Source organism: Akebia trifoliata, chromosome 12 (genome assembly GCF_017979445.1).
Source record: "Akebia trifoliata isolate Shusen 1 chromosome 12, ASM1797944v1, whole genome shotgun sequence".
Classification (NCBI taxonomy): Eukaryota; Viridiplantae; Streptophyta; class Magnoliopsida; order Ranunculales; family Lardizabalaceae; genus Akebia; species Akebia trifoliata.
Genome location: NC_141386.1, coordinates 10,149,765 through 10,172,305, shown reverse-complemented (window position 1 = coordinate 10,172,305; position 22,541 = coordinate 10,149,765). Strand labels below are relative to the sequence as shown.

The window sequence follows — 22,541 nt, the reverse complement described above, 5'->3', positions numbered from 1 at the left end:
TGTACCCAGAATAACTATCTAAGAAACAATAGTAAGAATGTCTTGGTAGACGCTCTAACATTTGATTAATGAAAGGTAAGAGAAAATGATCCTTAGGAATCATCGAGTTGAGTTTTCTATAATCGATACACACTTTCCATCCATTTTGGACTTGAGTGGGGATTAATTCGTTGTCTTGGTTCACTACCACAGTGATACTAGATTTCTTAGGAACTACTTGTATAGGACTCACCTAACGACTGTCAGAGATAGGATAGATAATACCCGCATCTAGCAATTTCATCACTTCCATCTGAACCACATCTTTCATGACAGGATTTAGCCGTCTTTGAGGTTCTAAGGAATGCTTAGCAAAATCCTCTAAACGAATATGGTGCATCACCACAGATGAACTAATTCCCTTGATGTTAGCTATGCTGCAACCAATAGCTTCTTGATGTTCTCTTTGTACTTCTAATAACTTTTCCGTTTGAACTTCATTGAGGTGAAAAGAAATGATCATGGGCAAGGTTTGATTCTTGCCAAGAAATGCATATCTCAAGGTCTCTGGTAGCGTCTTGAGTTCTAATTTTGGAGGCTCGACATGGGAAGGAACAAGATTGGATGTGCGCACAGGAAGACTTGCAGCTTTTGCATGCCACCGTACGAAATCTAAGAGTGGAACGGATTCAAGCAAAGCATTGACTTCGCTTATAGACTTTTTTACGTCCAAGTTAAGGCCAAATTGAGCTAAACATTTCGTTAGGGGATCAGAGTACCTTAACTCTTGATACGTTTGATTGACTAGCATATCTAACATGTTCACTTTCTCAATACCATCATCTACATCAATTCCTTGAAAATTGTGGAAGACATTCAGTTTTACTTTCATATCCCCAAATGTTAAAGTCATAATCCCGTTTCTACAACGAATGACTACGTCAGACATGACTAAGAATGGACGTCCTAAGATGATAGGAATATGACTGTTTGAATTGATGACTGGCTCTGTGTCTAAGACAACAAAGTCGGTAGGGAAATAGAAATCTTTGACTTTAACTATCACGTCTTCACCTATACCCTTTGGAATTTTTATGGACCTATCGACTAGACTCAACGTGATATCGATGGATTTTAAAACCCTCAAACCTAACTGTTTGTAAATCGAATATGGTAAAAGTTTCACACTGGTCCATAAATCTAAGAGACATTTTTCGACCACTTGATTTTCAATATGAATGAAAATTGTTGGACATCTAGGATTCTTAAATTTTGGTGCAATTATTTGTTGGATGAAAGAGGAAGCTTGGACTACCATGATGGCTTCCCGAGGAAACAATATTTTTCTTTTAACTGCGATTAAATCCTTTAGGAATTTCGCATAAGAAGGTATCTTCTTAATGGCATCTAGGAATGAGATATTGATATGCACATTTTGGAAGACATCTAAGACACTCTCAAACTGCTTACCCTTTTTAGAATCTCTAAGACGATGGGAAAATTGACCTTTCGTAATTGGCAAAATGATAGGAATATTTTTCAAATCTTTCTCCTTCTCGTTTGGAGACTCTATGATTTCTTTTTGAACTTTGTCTTCCTTTATGACTTTTTCTCCTTTGTCAATAGGTTGGACCTTGTTATCTACCTTCTTTCCTGAAAGCAAGGTGTGGATAGCCTGGATTGAGTCTTGTGGAACTCCAGAATGGCTTCCTACTTCGTATTGACTTTTCGATCCATTTGGAATTAAAGGTTGACTTCTAGGGTTAGGGATAGTCTGACTAGGAAATTGACCTTTCTCTCTCCTACTTAAGGAAATAGCTAACTGCCCCAACTGAACTTCCATTTTAGCTATGGATTGCGTAGTGATCTGTTTAATCTGAGTTTGATTTTGATGGATTTGCGGTTGAGTTTGGATGAACTGTTATCGCTGCCTCATCAACTCGGTAATCATAGATTCTAAGGACGACTGTTGTTGGGCAGGCTGTTGGTAACTAGTAATGGGATCTGGTATGATGGCTCTACAATCTGTAAATTGTTGGAGTTGATAAGAGACTTGAGGAACAATGGCTTGGTTTGTGGAAGAACCAGATTGCCTAGGAAAACTCCTATTGTAACCTGACGGAGCACTAGATTGAATATGTTCGTTATGTCTATACGAGAAATTAGGATAGAACCTATTATCCGGGTGATATGTTTGGCTAAAAGAGTTCAGAGTTAAATCACTATAGCCGTTAATCGTATTTGCTTGTTCAACTTTGATTTGAGGCAATGTAGGATAACACTCGACCAAATAGTCGTTGCCGTCATATATGACGCACAAAGAACTTGATTTGACACTCACTTGCGAAATTGTACGAGGGTCTAGGTGAGGTTTGGATGCTGAGATGGTAAAGGCATCTAACTTCTTCGTGAGATTATTCATCCCACTCACTAAACTAGACATAACATTTTTGATATCAGGATCTGTTTTCATCTCATACATACCTGTCTTCCTAATCGGATCATCTTTATCAAACTCTTCTTGGTAAGTCCTCTAATTTTGAGCACTCTTGACTAACTCTTCGAGGAAATCGTATGCTTGGTTGGGAGTCTAGTTCATGAACTGACCCTTATGCATTGACTCAACTAAGGTACATAGATTCATTGTTAATCCTCTATAAAAATTTTGTACCAACTGTGCTTTGTCAATGCCATGGTGTGGGCTATTGACTAATGAATCATTGAATTTTTCCCAAGTTTGGGAAAATTTATCATCAAGACGGGCTCTAAAATTTCTAATGGAGTTCTTCATTTTCTTAGTGTTGGCCACGGGGTATAATTTGGCCATAAATTTCTTGGATAGAATATTCCAAGTGGCTATGGAATTGGGTGTTAGGGAGTTCAACCACGCAACTGCGTGGTCTTTCAGGGATAACGGGAACAGAATAAGCTTGATACTCTTCTCATCTAGATTCTGATTTCTAAAAGTTTGACATATAGTCAAGAATCGATTAAGGTAGGTGTAAGGTTGTTCACGCTCTAAACCGTGAAACTTAGGGAGCATATTAATGGTGGCAGTCCTAATTTCAAACTGAAGTGCATTGTTCAATGGTAACACAATGCATATAGGAGGAGATGCGGAAGCTAGACCGAAGAGCTCATTGAGACTTTGCTCTCGATCATCTATCATAACTACTGATGGTGTCTTTCGTATTCTACTAAGGGTACGTTCGATCTCAGGATCAAATGGTTCTAACACGTTGTTCTGTGAACGTCTACCAAGCATGCAAATCACACAATCGATCAAACAATCATGAAAAGAAAAGACTGGACCTAGATAGATTGCTTAAAGTTAGACAGCTCCTAACTGGGTAGAAATAACGCAACTAGCCTTCCAACTCGATTCTACGAAGTCAATTTGGAATCATTCAGATTTTCAGATCGGAGATGACGCACAATGCATAAGCAAGGACACTCTTAAATCACCTTTCTTTCTTGAATAGACGGAGTCTATCCCCTCAAAGGGCAAGATCTTACTAGATATAAAAGGTGACCAAGAAGCACAATTGGCACAACTTGAAGCGGAATTTCTTCTGTTGAGCTCGTGGGCCCTATAGTCAAGTCTAATTGATTTTAATTAATTTGATTGGATGACTAGTGAGTTGATTATCCTAATTAGAGTAAGGAATTGGTAATGATTTCCAATCCTTATCTTATCATGCCATCCCTAGGAGAGGGGTGCTCTTTACTACTTAATTAACTATTCCACGTGAGAGCAAATTGGAAAAATAACACACAAAGGCAAAGAGTAACCCACTAGCAAAGAGAGACGTGGGTGCGAGATTACCTCCCGTGCTAGACAGGGTGAAGACAATTTGAGTCGACTTAGGCCACCAACTCCAATTTTGGAGTCCGAACCTAAGGAGTCGTGGTATTGTCCACCGGTCATCCTTCCTTAGTCTATTACAATCCAAGCCTTCTTGGATAATTAAAAAAATTACAAGGAATCTTATACAAGAGTTTCTAAAATAAAAAAAAATAAACATAACTAAAGATTAAAAGAAATTGAAAGAAAAGAAAAAAAATGTTCACCTACAAGGAGCAAAATAAAAATGTTAGCAGAAATGATAGTAAACGAACTCAAAAACAGAATCTGACTTGCCAAAATCTTGCTAACAATGTCTTATTTTGTAAAAAAATTTGTTCTACCCCAAATCGATATACTATAATAGTTAATCGGAGATTGGAGCAGAAAATTACAGTCAGTTTAAGTTTTGTTGTTTAGGGTGAAAAAACAAACGGGAATGACTTTTTGTTTTTCTTTTTTCAATGTTTTTTCTTCTTTTTTCTCTCTTAAAACCTAAGGAACACTTGAACTTACAGAAAGAAACCAAAAGAAAAAATAAAATAAAATAAAAAAGAAAGAAATGAATTTTAAATCAAAACTTATCACAACTACCTTTACCTTTCCTCGGCAGCAGCGCCAAAATTCTGATCAGACTATCATTGTTAGTCTCACTGGAGTTAAGATTAATATTACTTTTACCTTACTTGTAGGGCAAGTAAGGGATCGAATCCAAGAGAAAAGAGGAGTAGAGTTAAGCTAAAAGGAAACTGTTTTTCTTTGTATTTTTGAACTTATAAGAATATGTAAAATTGCTAGAAAATGAATTAAAGTAAATTAAAATTAAAAGGAAATAAACTTATGAAATTAAAGCACTATTGGAGGTGGATCTACCTAGAACATGTTGATAAGCAATTCCTAATCTCTAGCCTTTTTATAACTCAATCGTAAGGGCTTGGTGTTAGCTCCTTAGATCGGAAAGTTTCGTAAATGAAATCAAATGAAGGAACAAAAACAAAGTAGAATTCTTTGAAAACTTCCTACTACCAATTATCTAGTTTAAGCATACTTTATCTTGATCTAATCTAAGCATAAAGTATTTATATTAAGAATAAAAGGTGCAAGAAAGCTTAAAGAGAACTCATAAACATTTTAAATAAAAGATATGAATTAGAAACAACACAAAAACTTGCTCTAGGCTTTTCCACTCTCCAATAGAGGGGAGCTTAGCCTAATGTCATTGCAAGAAAGGAAAGATAATAGATGAAATAACTTTTCTTCATTTCATGGAGAAACTTACAACTTCTTCTTCTTCTACTTCTTGCAAAACTTTTAGCCAAAAGAAAATAACTAGAAGATAAAAATATAAAAAATAAAAGAATAGGCTAAGAGCCTTAGATTAAAGGAGTCTTGGATAAGAGAACTAAGATAGGACCCTTTCTCTATAGATTGATGCTCTATTTATAGAGAAAAATGTGTATAAAAGAGTCTAAAAGTAGCCTCCATGTTTTTTTGCACAAAAAGACAAAAGAGGAGAACATGAGTTAAGGATTAGGGTATTAGAAAGTAGGTCAAAATGCTTTTGCCTTGAGATTTTGATTCCAAAATGTTGATTTTCTACACAAAAAACACACATAATTAGATTTATCTAGTAAATAAATTTATTTATGTATAATTAAGCCTAATTAACATGCAACATGGTGTTTCGAGGCTTATCATGATTATTACCTTAATACGAATAAATAGGGATAAAAATCAAGATAAATGTTTGAAAAATGTGCGTATAATTCAGTGTTTGGAGACACTCATCACACCCCCAAACTTACCTTTTCATAGTCCCTAGAAAATAAAATTGTCACTTTCGCAGGCACCTTGACTGCATTTAGCGAATGTTGGAAGCCCTTGAACCTCTAGGTTACCCCTAGTGGACGAGTTTGACTCGTGATGATTTGCAGAAAATATACCCATAAAATTAAAAATAACTAAGAAGTAAAAATAGTCAAAATCAAAACTTATATTGAAAAGCACAAGTCTATTTTTGATTTTGTCAATTAATTGGAAGTAATGCTTGGTATAGAGTCTCAAGCTTTATTTCTCTATGACAAAATTTAGACTGAAATTGACCTTTGAGCGATAATAGTTCTAACTCAGAAATTTAAGAGATTCGATTTCCTAGAATGAGTTTCAACCTTCTACTTACTCAAGAATAACTGGAGTAACTTAGGGTTTAATTCTAAACTTAACATCCTATCTAGGGTAGTGAGAAGTGTGGACATTCACTTTAATACCTCTAAGAGGTTTTATCTGTGATATTCTAGTATACTCATATTTTTACACTTGATGGCTTTCACCATGCTGAAACTTTACATAAACTTTTGGATCTTTAATTTTTTTTTGAAAGGTCTCCTTTTTTTTATACTACTTTTTCATTCTTTTTCTAAGAAAAGTAGGCAGTCCTTTTTAAGGCATTTAATCAAATTTAATGGTTGTTATACAAGGTGTATACAATCCAGTTCTATTTTTCCTTTAATCAGCCAACCAGTTGAACAAGGAAGTCAAAGTTCATCAAACCTAGTTTTTCTTTAAACTCTAGGTAGAAAGAAAGTAATAGGCTCTATTAATACAATCTAGACTCTTGATAAGCTTATTAGAAGTGACTATAAATCAAAAGATAACTTTACTCTAACTTTTGCCTAAGAGAAACACAAATAGGGACTCCAGATCGTAGCTTCCAATGAAAGACTGATTAAATATTTTTAACTAAGTATTAAAGATACAAGCTAAGATTTTGAGCAAAATACAATAAAGTCGCCGAAATTTATTTTTTTATTTTTTTATTTATTTTTAAATAAAAAAAGAAAATAATAAGTGAAAATCCGACCCATACACCCCCAAATTTAAATATTATATTGTCTTCAATATTTCAACATATACATGTAAAGGTAAAATTGACAAAATGAAATAAAGTGGGTTAGATCGCACTTGAGAAAGACCCTACAGTCCTGTTGATATTTAACACAATGTCCCTTGAAATGCATGGGTTGCCTCCTAGAAGCGCTAAATTTAACGTCTTTAGTTAGACGAAAATATAGTTAATTTTGATAGACGGGGTCATCGAGGAAAAGAACTTCCTCCTGTGGAACATATTTGAGAAAATGTTTGAGACGTTGGCCATTCACTTTGAAAGTGGATCCGTCCTTAGGATGAAGAACTTCAACAACACCAAGGAGTTAGACTGTTTGGATAATATATGAGCCAGTCCATCGAGACTTGAGTTTTCCAGGAAGAAGATGGAGTCTATTATCTACAACAAAACTCTTTGATTGGGAATGAAATTTCTTCTAAGAATGTGCTTATCGTAAAAGAATTTGGTACGTTCTTTGTATCTTTTGGCATAATCATACAAGTTATTTCTAACCTTTTATAACTCGTCTAGTTGTAACTTTCGCTTCTCACCGGCTTTATCAAAATCAAAGTTGAAGCGCTTGATCGCCCAATATGCACGATGCTCGAGTTCTACAGGGAAATGACAGGCAAAAACTAACCGGTAGGGAGACATCCCTATGGGTGTCTTGAATGTAGTCCTATAGGCCCAGAGTGAATCATTCAATCTCAAAGACCAATCTTTCCTTGCAAGATTGACTATTTTTTCTTAGATAGTCTTTATTTCCCTATTAGAAATCTCCACGTACCCACTTGTTTATGGCTTGTAAGGTGTGGCAACTTTATGCGTTATGAGGTATTTATTCATCAACGCAGCAAAAATCTTGTTGCAAAAATGCGAGTCACCATCACTTATGATAGCTTGCGGAGTACCGAATCTTGGAAAAATTATCTCCTTGATGAATTTTATCACAACCTTGTAATAGTTAATTCTATATGCCACATTTTCGACCCATTTTGACACATAGTCAATGACAACTAGGATGTATTGGTAGCCCTGGGAGATAGGAAATGGTCCCATGAAGTCTATACCACATACGTCAAACATTTCGATGATTAGGATAGGATTTTGAGGCATTTCATTTCTTTTGGAAGTTTTTTCTAATATCTGACATCTATCAAAGAATTTGCTAAACTCGTGGGCATCACGAAAAATACTAAGCCAGAAAAAATCTCATTGTAAGATTTTTATAGCGGTCTTCTTATCACTGAAATGCCTTCTCTAGGCATGATTATGGTAAAACTCTAGGATATTGACTTGCTCACAGGTTGGAATACAACGTCTAATGATTTGATCGGGACAATACTTAAATAAGTATGGCTCATCCCAGAAATACCATTTTCTTTTTGATAGAAGATGGAGTTTCACTTGGCTAGTCATTTCGATTGGGAATTGACCTGTAACTAGGTAGTTGACAATGTCCGCATACCATGGAGCGTTGGTTTGAGAGATTTGCATAAGTTACTCATCGGGAAAGGATTCAGAGATGGGTAAGGACTCCTCGGATGGCTTGTTAACTATCCTAGACAAGTGATCAGCTACGACATTTTCTGCCCCTTTTTTGTTTCAGATCTCGAGATCAAACTCTTATAGAAGTAGAATCCAACGGATTAACCTTGCTTTAGAATCTTTATTTGATAGAAGGTACTTCAATGTTGCGTGGTCTATGTAGATCATGACTTTAGATCCTATGAGGTAGGGACGAAATTTTTCAATGGCATAGACTACTGCTAGTATTTCCTTCTCTGTTTTAGAGTAGTTAAGCTGAGCATTATTAAGGGTTTTACTAGCATATTGGATAACATGAGGTTGTTTTTCGATTCGTTGACCCAAAACAATGTTTATTGCATAATCCGAAGCGTCGCACATAACTTCGAATGGAATGCTCCAGTTTAGAGGTTGAATAATGGGTGCCGAGGTTAACTTAGACTTGAGCTTGTTGAACGTAGAAAGACATGACTCTGAAAAGTTGAAAGGAACATTCTTTCCCAATAGTTCACATAAAGGTTTCGAGATTTTCTTGAAATCTTTAATGAATCTATGATAGAAACCCACAAGGCCTAGGAATGACCTAATTTCTTTGACCGTTCTAGGTGGTGGTAATTTTTCGATTAGACATACCTTCGCCTTATCTACCTCAATCCCCTTAGCAGAAATAATGTGTCAAAGCACAATCCCCGATGTTACCATGAAATGGTATTTTTCCCAATTGAGGACTAGATTGACCTCTTTGCAACGTACAATGACCAAAGTCAAGTGATGGAGACATTCCTCAAAATTTGGTCCAAAAATTGAAAAATCATCCATGAACACTTCGAGATATCTTTCTAGCATGTTAAAAAATATACTTATAATGCACCGTTGAAAAGTTGCGGGTGCATTGCACAATCCAAAAGACATGCGATGATATGCAAAAGTTCCAAAGGGGCATGTGAAAGTTGTTTTCTCTTGATCGATTGGAGTAACATGTATCTGGTTGTACCCGGTATAACCATCTAAGAAGCAATAGTAAGAATGTCCTACTAGACGCTTTAACATTTGATTAATGAAAGGTAAGGGGAAATGATTCTTGGGAGTCATTGAGTTGAGTTTCATATAATCGATACACACTCTCCATCCATTTTGAACTCGAGTGGGGATTAATTCATTGTCTTGGTTCACTACCACAGTGATACCAGATTTCTAGGAACTACTTGTATAAGACTCATCTAACGACTGTCAGAGATAGGACAGATAATACCCGCATCTAGCAATTTCATCACTTCTATTTGAACCACGTCTTTCATGACAGTATTTAGCTATCTCTGAGGTTCTAAGGAAGGCTTAGCGAAATCCTCTAAACGAATATGGTGCATCACCACAGATGGACTAATTCCCTTAATGTTAGCTATGCTCCAACCAATAACTTCTTGATGTTTCTTAATACTCCTAACTACTTTCCCTCTTGAACTTCATTGAGGTGAGAAGAAATGATCACGGGAAAGTTTGATTCTTGCCAAGAAATGCATATCTCAAGGTCTCTAGAAGCGACTTGAGTTCTAATTTTGGAGGCTCAACATGGGAAGGAACAAGATTGGATGTGCACACAGGAAGACTTTCAGCTTTTGCGTGCCACCGTACGGAATCTAAGAGTGGAACGGATTTAAGCAAAGCATTGATTTCGCATATAGACTCTTCTATGTCCAAGTCAAGGTCAAAGTGAGTCAAACATTTCGTTAGGGGATCAGAGTACCTTAACTCTTGATACGTTTGATTGACTAGTGTATCTATCATGTTCACTTCCTTCATACCATCATCTACATTAATTCATTAGAAATTGTGGAAGACGTTCAGTTTTACTTTCATATGTCCAAATGCTAAAGTCATAATCCCATTTCTACAATGAATGACCGCGTCAGACGTAGTTAAGAATGGACGTCCTAAGATGATAGGAATATGACTGTTCTAATTGATGACTGGCTCTGTGTTTAAGATAACAAAGTCAACAAAAAAATAGAAATCTTTGACTTTAACTATCATGTCTTCACTTATACCCTTTGAAATTTTTATGGACCTATCGGCTAGACTCAACGTGATATAGTTGGGTTTCAAAACCCCTAAACCTAATTATTTATAAACTGAATATGGTAAAAGGTTCACACTGGCCCCTAAGTCTAAGAGATATTTTTCGACCACTTGATTTGTAATATGAATTGAAATTGTTGGACATTCAGGATCCTTAAATTTTGGTGCAACCATTTGTTGGATGAGCAACGAAACTTGGGCTGCCATGATGGCTTCTCGAGGAAACAATGTTTTTCTTTTAGCTGTGGTCAAATCCTTTAGGAATTTTACATAAGAAGGTATCTACTTAATGGCATCTATGAATGGGATATTGATATGCACATTTTGGAAGACTTCTAAGACACCCTCAAACTGCTTACCCTTTTTAGAATCTCTAAGACGATGGGAAAATGGAGCTTTTGAAATTGGCAAAATGATGGGAGGATTTTTCAAATCTTTCTCCTTCTTTTTTGGAGACTCTATGACTTCTTTTTGAACTTTGTCCTCCTCTAGGACTTTTTCTTCCTTGTCAATAGGTTGGACCTTGTTGTCCACCTTCTTTCCCGAATGAAAGGTGTGGATAGCCTGAACTGAGTCTTGTGGAGCTCCATAATGGCTTCTTACTTCGTATTGACCTTTCGATCCGTTTGGAATCAAAGGTTGACCTTTAGGGTTAGGGACAATCGTTTGTTGGATGAGCGACGAAGCTTGGGTTGCCATAATCAAATGTTTGATAACATGTAATGCCGTAGTTTCTTTGTAGCAAAAATTAATGCTAAACATGTCTTTTCTATTGGTGAATAATTTACTTCAGCTCCAACATGAGTTTAACTTAAGTAGTAAAGTGCAACTTCTTTTCCTTCATCATTTTCTTGAGCTAGCAATGCTCTTAGTAACATTTCTTGCGTGCTAATATAGAAAATCAATGGTTTCTCGTGAATTGGTACAGAAAGAATAGGAGGCTTGAGAAGATACTCCTTGATACTTTTCAGAGCATTCTCAAAAGCTTCATCCCATTCAAATGATGTATCTTTTTTTATCAATTGACTGAAGGGATGACAATGTCTTACTAAATTTGAAATGAATCTGTGAATGTAAGTAAGTTGGCCTTGTAGACTTTTGAGTTCATGAATGTTCTTTGGTGCTGGCATCTTTTGGATGGCTTTAATCTTGTTTCGATCGATTTTAATATCGTGATAACGAACCACAAATCTTAAAAATTTACCTGAAGTAACTCTAAAAACACATTTTAATGGATTCTTCTTGAGTTGATACCATCACAATTTGTCGAAGATATCACGTAGATGTTGTAAGTGATCTTCTATTTTCTTAGACTTTACTATTAGGTCGTCAACATAACATTTGACCTTGTCATGTAGCATGTCATCAAGGATCTTTTGCATAGCTCGTTGGTAAGTGGCACCAGTATTCTTAAGTCCAAAAGGCATAACTTTGTAATAATATATACTCTTTGGGGTAGGAAGGCGGTGAGCTCCTCATCTTTTGATGACATTCGAATTTGATTATAGTTGGAAGATCCATCCATGAAAGACAAAGCTTCATGTTTTGTATTCGTATCAACCATAAGTTCTATGATTGGAAGCGAAAAATCATTTTTTAGACACGTATTATTTAAGTCACGAAAATCTATACACACTCGAATCTGTCCATTGTTCTTTCTTACTAGAACTATGTTGGAAATCCAGGTTGGATACTTTACTTCTCGGATGAAGTTAGCTTCTATCAACTTGTTGACTCATGTCTCAATCTGTGGTAGCAACTCTGGCCAAAAATGACGTTGTGCCTATTTTATTGGGTGAACTCCGTGTTTAACTGCGAACTGATGAACAACGATCTTCGGGTCAAGTCCTGACATTTCTTTGTAAGTCCAAGTAAAAACATCTTTATATTTTTGTAGCAACTTGAGGTACTCGAATTCTTTATGCTGGTTTAAAGGAGTACTGACGAACATGGGTGACAACTCTTCAATTATCCCAAGATTTATTTCTTTCAAGTCGTGTGAGTTTAAAGCTCTATTTTCTTCCTGGATATCATTATCTTACTTTTATCAATTTTTGGTGTCTTAGAAGTGGAAGCGTTATCCTTTTCTTGTACAACTTCTTTTTTCTTTATCCATCTCTTCTCTTATCCACTCACAGAACATGTTTTTCAGAACATCCATATCCCATGCTTGTTGGGGTGATCAGTTGGCATCTTTGTCGGCTATTTCACTAATCAATTCCATCAAACAATCATATGTTCGATTATTGCATTTGCATCGTTGGATTGGCTTATAGTTTTTTTAGCTTTAAAATTCTTATAATCTATTCTGAAAATTTAAAAGATTTTTTATTTATATTTTGATAAAAAGGAATGCATTCTAGACATTAAGATTTTAAAAATGAACAAATATATGACCAAAATAATAAAATGTTATGTGAGAAAGACTTAAATCAACAATCCGAACATCCCAAAGACATCAAATAAGCCAAAAAATAAATGAATTATAGCTCGAAATGGTCATATATTGCACGAAATAATGTTTAAATCAATAATCCAAGCATTATAAAGATTTTTTAATAATTGAAATGATTATTGTAAAGGGAAATAATTGCGTGTTAATCCAAGCTGTACACGTGTCCAAATCAGCTAAGTGGTACCAGACATGGAACAGTATATGGGATGCAGCCCTACAAGCAGGGTAGGTCAGAGATGGGACCTCCCTAGTTTGACTAGCAAAGTAGCATAGTAGTAAGGCAGACCAGGCTTGCCAATTAGGGTAGGCCAGGTCATAAGAAAATCGTAAAATTGATGTGTGCACGCCAATCCCAAAGATCCTAGAAAGGATCTCTGCAGATAAGTATGATTGATCCAGAAGATCTTGATTAGGTAAACAACTCTATAGAGTTAGTGGAGATCCCATTATTAAACCCTACAGAGGGGGGAAACCCTATAGGGGGCTAGGGGGATAAATAGCAGAGTAAACACTATTGAAAGGGATCTTTTGGGGAAGATTAGAATCTAATCAGTACTATGGGCTATTTCTTTGCTTCTTTAACTTGAGTGTCAGAGTGATTTTGGCAGGTACCACATCGCCGCGAGGAAAGAAGTGCTAGGAACGATTTCAGATTAGTGTGGTTGGATCCATCGTAGCCGTTTATTAATCTACCTTCTTGAAGATGGACCTTAGCAGGAATGTTCTTACCCCAGCAGGGGCACCATTGATTGGGTTTGATGGGAAATTCAATCAGTCTTGGGGGGAAATAATATTGTCGGTACAAGTGAGATCAGCTACCTTGATGACTAGGTTCGTGGTTGTTGAGGCGAGTTTACCATACAAAGCTATTATGGAGAGATGGTGGACATATGAGATGCAAGTGGTTCTTTTTACATATTACCAGGTCCTTCGATTCCCCACGCCACATGGGATGTGGGATGTGGGGGACGATCAAGTGGCAGCCTAGGTGTGTACCTTAGACAAGGAAGGATTGTCCGAGACCGAATGACAGCAATAGCAATTACAATGGGGGAGGTCAAAGTCGGTGGGCCCCCATGCTTAGAAGGCATTCAGATGGTAGATGTGGAAGAAGGGAAATATATTGGAGTAGGGACTGGGTTGGAGTTAGAGGAGCTAATGGACTGCTTGAGGAGGAACTGAGATGTTTTCGCTTGGTCCATCGAAGAGATGCTAGGAATCATCTTGGAGGTGATTTGCCACCACTTAAATGTAGAGTCAGCCTTCAAACCTATCAAGTAAAAACCAAGGAGATTAGCACCACGGTTCAAGGAGACAGTGAATGAAGAAGTGAACAGGTTGATCAGGGCTAGGCTCATAAGGGAGGTGCAATTCCCAGAATGGATAACGAACATTGTTGTAGTGCCTAAAAAAGAATGGGAAGGTTAGAGTCTGCATTAATTTCACAAACTTAAATAAGGCCTGTCCCAATGATAGTTTTCCAATGCCAAGGATAAACTAGTTGGTGGATGTAACTTCCGGTCACGAGAGGTTGTCCTTCATGGACGACTACTTTATGTACAATCAGATACAACTCAGTCCAGTAGATTAGAAGAAGACAACATTCATTACGGAGCAGGGGCTCTATTACTATAGAGTGATACCCTTTGGCCTAAAGAATGCGGGTGCTACCTATCAAAGGTTGGTGACAGAGTTTTTTAGAGACTTGTTGGGCAGAATAGCGGAAGTATATAGACGTCCTGCTAATCAAGAGCAAGAGGAAGGAAGACCATGTCTATGATTTGGAAGAAGTTTTTTCTCAGATAAGGAAACTGGGGATGAAACTCAACCCAGAGAAGTGCAATTCCACATTAACTTCAAGGAAATTCCTGGGTTACCTAATTACGAAGAGAGGGATTGAAACCAACTCAGATCAGATCAGAGCATTATTGGAAATGCCTTCCCCAAGGACCCAAAAGCAAATTCAAAAGCTGATAAGGAGAGTAACTGTCCTAAACCGTTTTATTGCCAGATCTTCTAATAAATGCAGACCCTTGAACTAGATATTGTGGAAAAATTCCAAGTTTGAATGGACAGAAGAGTGTGATTGAGCCTTATCGAAATTCAAGAGATACCTCGATAAACCCCCCATACTCTCAAAGCCAGAAGTAAGAGAAGAGTTGGGATTGTACTTAGCTACGTCGGAGCATGCACTTAGCTTAGTCTTAGTTAGGACCGGGGTAGCCGTAGAATAGCCCATATATTTTCTAAGCAAAACTTTTACAGATGCAGAAATTCGTTACTCAAGGCTCAAGAAAATGGGATTGGCCCTACTTTATACGACATTATGTCTACGACCGTACTTTCAGGCACATCGGGTGCAGGTCATCACGAAGTTTTCTCTAAAGTTTGTATTGGGAAAAGTGGAAGGATCAAGAGGAATGGCTAAATGGGTTGTATAGTTGGCAGAGTTTGGGCTTGAATTCAAACCCAGAGTCTCGTTGAAAGGCAAAGTAGTAACTGATTTCTTAGCAGATTTTCCAGTGGAAGAGAAGGCAGATCTACTAGTAGAGTAGTTAGAACAAGTGGACGGTGAACATGAGTTGCAGGGTGGTTCAGGATAGAAGGCCTATGTGGATAGGTCATCCAACTTTGAAGGGGTAAGAGTCGAAGTAATACTGATTACCCTAGATGGGTTAAGATAGAAAATGTGGTTAGATTAGGGTTCAAGGTGTTGAACAACGAGGCGAAATACAAGGTAATGCTACTCGGCCTCGAATCTTTAACAGGTCTGGGGGTATCTGAGGCTACAATCTATAGTGACTTGTAGTTAGTAGTAAATCACATTAATGAGATGTTTAAAGCTCGAGATCCTAGGATGCAGCTCTACCTAGAGAAGATTAGATCCATTATGCATCGAGCGGAAGAAGTAAAAGTAGAGCATATACCCTGAACAAATAATAGGCAGGCAGATGCTCTAGCCTACATCTCTTCGATGCTAGCTGGACAAGATATGAGGGAATTACCGTTAGGCTATCAGGAGTGTCCAGATATAGACAAGCCCGAGTTGGCCAGTATGGTAGCAGTCATAAGGGAACAAGGGTCGATGAACCCAATCCTAGCCTTCCTACAATAGGGGGGAGTTACCTAGTGATCCAAAAGAGGCCAAACGGGTCAGGAGCCGAGTAGAGAGGTATGCTATCCTTCATGGGGTTCTGTACATGAAGTCTGTGGGAGGGCCACTCTTGTATTACTTACCCCTGAAAGAAGCAAAAGAGGTGTTAAGTGAAATCTACAGGGGAGACCGCGGAAACCATTCAGAGGGACGGTTTTGGCACATAAAGTACTTTCTCAAGGCTATTTCTGGCCCTATTTGCAGAATGATGCAACACTCCATGTCAAGCACTATGACAGCTGCCAAAGACATGGGAAGAATATTTGACAGCCAACAGTATAGCTCAACTCCCTTGTCAGCCCATGGCTCTTTGCGTAGTGGGAGATCGATTTAGTGGGCCCGTTGCCTAAGGTATTCTGAACTTCTTCTAAATCTCACCCCATCTTGTGTATGCACGTTTGACAGTCCATTAAAGATTTCAATGAGTATTGTAGGGACAATATTTTCCATATCTCAAAGTTGTCTGGCCACATCTAAAAAGAAACATAGTAACAATTCCTTTATCCTGAACGATACCAGGTAAAACTTTATCAACACTACCAAACATAAGGTGAAGTTTTAGGTTTTCCTTTGTGATTCTGTCCCAAGGATTCTCACGTATGGGTGTGCAATGATCTTCAAGAAGAATAGCCATATTCAAGTACTTGTTTTCAATAAAGCTTTTTATTTTCTTTTCCTTTATCCCCAATCCTTTTGCAAGATCTTTTGTAAACCAGTTTCACAGTGACGGTATGATTATCAGTCCTGATGTGAATATCCTAATGAGGCTACAAAAATCTTTATGTGTTGGGCATAGTGTGACTGACCCAAAGTGAAACACGTGATACGTAGGATCCCAAAAAGTCGTCGCAACTCGTAAAAGGTTCCTATCACCATTCAATGTTCTAAGAGATAATGCTCTTTGAAGTCCATATACACCAAAGTTGTATTTTTCTACGACAGTGAAAAAGTCGAAGGCCCGATATGTGATGCCCCCCGACAAACTAACACAAAGCCCCATGTCAGATCTCAAGGCACTAGGTGGCACTTTAAAATTTCGACATGGTTTCCTCTGTTTATGTTAGTATTCCAAAGCATTCAACACGTTCCACCTAATAAATAAAATTCATAATATCCTGCATATATATATATATATATATATATATAATATAATAATAGCGGAAGCATATATACATCTAATAACGTACGATAGATCAGAATGCAAAAGGATAAACAAAATGCATGATTATACAAATATTTCTCACTCTAGCAAAAGTCTTAACACTTAATACAATACCCATAATACTACCTGAAAGAACTAACACCATTAGGGGGTATAGCCCCAATACTCACCAGGTAACACTCTGGTCATCTATCTAACTTACCAGATAGTCCCTACTTGTGTTCTACACTTGTCTCGTCAAGCTCTGGATTTGAAACTAAAAAATGGATAACGAAATGGTGAGTAATAATTCTTACCCAATAGGAAAACAAATAATTTTTACCAATAACTTCTCTTAACATGAATGAATAAACATACTGAATCATTTTAACATATGCAAAGTTTTACAGAAGAAATTACGATTAACTGGTATATAAGTTAGGGATTAGCAACTAAATATTTTCTTTTTATACAAATCTAATTGATCAAATGGAAACATTAAACATGGATTTCATTTTATATATCAAAATAAGGCAACATATACATAATACACAATGGTGGAGTAGTAGAATTAGAGAGTTGAGATTCACGACTGGATCGCTCCCAGTTGGGACATGATGTTTCGTAATAAAGTATTAGTTCCTGATTTGTGGCTGGTCGTTCTTTACCATACTTGTGGGACCATTTATCTAGCTTAGGCTGACCGTTTGACGTGACCGAAAGTAATTGATCTTTTTTTTATGTGTTAAAACGTTCGACTACTATAAATTGTTAATGATTACTAACTAATCATTTTCGTCTATGCTTATCAGGCGTGTAAGTGATTCCCAAATATACAATCCCATTCGTATATAACAATCTTTACATTACAAGTTCACTGGTAAATATAGAGAGGAATAAACCCAAATTTTAATTGTGATTCCACTCTCATACGCGTCCCATACCACGTATGAGTTTGTTTGTCCTTACTGTATATCCCAAGATAGTATATCACTCCAAATGATATGACAAACTATCTCTTCAAGTATTCGTAAGCTCTTTAACAGTTCACAAAATAATTATATATATATATATATCATTTCTTTTTTTGAAAATAAATAAGAAATTAACATTTAAGAGTTGAGAATAGATATACAGTTTCCTACCATACAACTGTAGCCACGTGACCTAAAATAAATAACAGAACAGAAACATAAACTGTACCTCGCACTTAAGAAAGTAAATAAATATGCAACCAATATCATTATCCTTAGATATCCGTTCACCAACCTACACACAACATTATAATGTAAAATACAGACATTACCTCTCGAGTGTAATTCTTACATTTTATCGTTTCATCCCCTTTGCCCTTTTTTCGATTCTTGTACTTTTTACATTTTCAAACATCTCATTCATTTTTCGAATTCATTTACTTAAATATTCATTAGTCGATATCAATTTTTTTCATACTTTAAAATTCATTTTTATCATTTAAATTGAAACTTTACAAAACTTATATCAAAATGGGGTCTGAGCATTATACAAAATCCAACTGGTGGAAATAACCCGATGAAATATTCGTATAATTTGTTATCAAATACAATTAAACACATAAAAAATGAATGTTCGGGGTGTGAATTTGAAATAAAAAAAAGAATTCAACATTTTTTAAGCCTATTACAAATTTTTGATAAAAATCCTAAATGTAATTTTCATAATCTACGGTTACCAATAGAAATTAAGTATTTACTAATTTCTGTGCGATAGGATTGAAGCGCATACACGAAAATCGAGATGATCGATGTAAAAATCGAGGTGAATTGGATATCAAGGCAGTTGATTTTTAAATCTGACCCGATGATTTTGAAGATCTTAATACCATCGTCCTTTCCCCTTTCTACGACGGAAGACAGTTTAACTTCAAAATAGATGAAATTTGAGGTTTAAAAATCGAAACCCCCGTATCACATACAACTAATTTTCGATGAAATGGGATGAAAGATAAGAGGAAACAAAAATAAATTGAGTGGATTTTATAGAGGTTGATGTCGCGAATGTTTTTCCCTTCTACGTCGAAAGTCGACGATAACCCGTTTGTAGTGAATCTAAGGTTGAAAGTCGAGACAAATCTAAATTTTTTTCATTAAAACCTTACGGATGGTTTTGGACGATTTTAAATGATGATGAATAGTGATTTCTTTTTAAAAAATTATTTATATAAGTTTTGGGATAAAATCGATATTTTATATTTTGTTTTATTTGATAATAACTTGACCGTCCGGACACCAAAAGTGACGAATGAATACTCTATTTTATATAATTTTTCATTATAGATCTAATGGTGTAGTTAGATTCTAAAAAAAATTTCTCTAACAAAAGTTCACTTTTTCGACCCGATGGGACCTTAAAATTGATGTCATTTCCATTTTTTTTTACAATAATTCGACTTTCTATGCTCCAAAAATGACAGGTAAATAGTCTATTTTTTATAATTTTTCGTTACGGACCCAATGGCGTAATCAAATTTTAAAAAATCTTACTCTAAAAGTCATAATTTTTGCCTAGTTCGACTCGAAAATAAAAAATTTTATAACTTTTCTATTCGGACTCACATTTGAGTGTACTTACATGCTAAAATATGTTTTTCAAAAATTTTGAATCCAATGGTGAGGTCAGATTTTATGAAAAATGATCAAAAAAATCTTACAATTTTATCCTAGGTCCCACTTTCAGAATTTTCTCAAAATTTCACTATTTATTTCCTCAAGATACGAATCAAAAACTTGGGATTTTACATGATAGATGCGGAATCTCATTAAAATTTGAGCCATCTTAAAAAAACTACTCTCTATTAAAAGTGCCATCAATCCGCGGGGTGTGCGGATCCACTTTTGACCCTTGAGGTTTGGGAGTCGTCACCTAGTTATTAAGATTTAGGAACCAAACTGACTCTATGAAAGGCAAACATTACTAATCTATGAAAGAAAAAAGGGTCCGGGGATCACGTTACGGGGTTGGAAGATGTTAGGCACCAACCCCACCCGACCAAAGCCGGTCTCTACTAATTTTCCAAATAAATTACATTGCTAAAAAAAACCTTGGTAAAAACATTAATAAATTATACCTTTCCGAAGACAACTTTATCGTTCCCTCAGATCTGACAGCTCCTTGTTCAGTATTCCTTGCTTCAGTCTGTCTCCGGATCTGATTTCTGATCTCTAAGGCGAGGTACCCCTTCCTTAGATCTGGATTCTTCGGATTTGTTTATGGATTTTGGGGGTGTTTTTGAAGGATTTCTAGGTGCTTTTTGAGCTAAAATTGAGGTATGGGTGTTAGGTAAGAAGTTGGGACTCAAAAACTAGGGTTTATGGGAGGATAGGGGGACTTTTTAACCTACTTCTCTTAGGATTTTTTATTTTATACGAAAATAGGGTGTGAGGACCTCTATTTATAGATTTTTTTAAGGGTTGATTTAGATAGAATTAGTGTTTGATTATAAATTTTTTAGTTAGAGTTGTATTTTAGTTAGAATTGTTTTATGTAGAGTTGTATTTTAATTAGAATTATTTTAGGTAGAGTTGTATTTTAGTTAGAACTCTATTAAATAGAGTTATTATTTAATTAGAACTCTATTAGGATTTTGACTTTTGGTCTTATTTGATTGACTTTAAGATTTTGACTTTAGTCTTAATTGATTGACTTTAATATCTTGACTTTAGTCTTACTTAATTGACTTTAATTTTGACCTTAGTCTTATTTAATTGACTTTAATATCTTGACTTTAGTCTTGTTTGGTTGACTTTGATTTTTTGGAGGACCCCCCATCTATTATATCTTTAATTCTTTAGACCCCCAAATGGAGGGGTCCTTAAAGAAGTATCTTGCGAACCCTTAATAATTTTTTTTGAGAGCCTGATTTATCGATTTCTTTGGTTCAAAATTTTAAATTAATTTCATTAATGTTTCACTTTAATTATTTAATATTTTATTTATTAATTTCGAAATTTTTAATTATAAAAATTGTGAAATTACCGTTTTGCCCCCGGAGAGGACTTTTCGCGTTTTAAGTCGATTTTTTATGTTCCAGGATGTTTTAGAATCAATTTTTCGTAAGAAATTCAATAGAAATATTGGTTTGTGTCATTTATGAAGTTTTTAAATTCTGTTAAAATTGGCGAAATGATTTATTTAGTTTCGATTAGTTGTTTTATGTGTTTGAAATGAGTTGTCCTAATCGTAACGTAGGGTCTAGGGTTGTTTTGATGTTATGATTATTTTGGTAATTTGATCATTTTTTAGTAATTTTTATCGTGAAACTTCTTTTTATCTGCAAGATGATGATTTCTAAGCTTTTTGGGTTATAGTTTCCTAGCGTAGCGTGAATTCTACCATTTTGTCAGTTCGAGATACCTTATCCAGATTTCTGAAACATATCTGGTAACAAAATAAAGTAATGAAAATAACATCCATCATTGGGAATCATTACGATCGGGTTGACGAGTTGATTAATCAGGCGGATGCAAAAATGAGGTGTCTACAGATGCCCCTCTTTGGCAGAGGGTTGAAGCAAACTAGATAGCAAATCTATTTTGGTAGATAGTGCGATATCTGAATGCCAAAGCTAGTGACAGTTTATTTTGCAGCCTGATTTAGCAATTCGTCGAGGTGTTCGGATCCTTAAGGGTAAAACTCTCCCCAAACTAAAAAATTGTCAGGTCTTTGAGCACAAACTCTCACTGACGGAGTCAGATTCTTGAATTTTAGAAAATTCTCCTTGACTGATGTAGCAACTGTGCAAGTGTCTGATTTAAAATCTAAGAGTTTAAGTTGGAACTGAGTAAAATCTGAGCATAATTTGAATATAAATTGAGCATAATTCCGAGAAAATCCTCGGCGGCATCTGAGCATAATTCCGAGAAAACCCTCGGTGGCATCTGAGTATAGTTCCGAAAAAACTCTCGGCGGTAACTGAGCATAATTCTGAGAAAATCCTCGACTACATCTGAGCATAATTCCAAGAAAACCCTTGGCGGTATCTGAGCATAGTTCCGAGAAAATCCTCGGCGGCATCTGAGTATACTTCCGAGAAAATCCTTGGCGGCATCTGAGCATAATTCCAAGAGAACCCTCAGCGGTAACTGAGCATAGTTTCGAGAAAACCCTCGGTGGCACCTGAGCATAATTCCAAGAAAACCCTTGGCGGTATCTGAGCATAGTTCCGAGAAAACCCTTGGCGGCATCTGAACATAATTCTAAGAAAACCCTTGGCGGCATCTGAGCATAGTTCTTAGAAAACCCTCGGCGGCATCTGAGCATAGTTCCGAGAAAACCCTTAGTAGAATCTGAACAAAATTCCAAGAAAACCCTCGGTAGCATCTGAGTATAATTCCGAAAAAACTCTCGACGGTAATTGAGCATAATTCCGAGAAAATCCTCGATTACATCTGAGCATAATTCCAAGAAAACCCTTGGCGGTATCTGAGCATAGTTCCGAGAAAA

At 36.2% G+C, this 22,541-nt stretch overlaps 1 long non-coding RNA gene across 3 annotated transcripts in view; it reads left to right on the top strand.

The window, feature by feature from the left end:
* Positions 1–22,541, top strand: part of LOC147388876 (uncharacterized) — a 55,101-nt gene that overhangs the window by 14,156 nt on the left and 18,404 nt on the right. For 2 of the 3 annotated variants that reach the window (XR_015170635.1, XR_015170636.1), the window contains one exon: positions 1–22,541. This exon is cut by the window's left edge. The exons of the other annotated variant lie outside the window; for it this stretch is intronic. This is a non-coding gene — a long non-coding RNA (uncharacterized LOC147388876). 3 annotated transcript variants of the gene reach the window in all.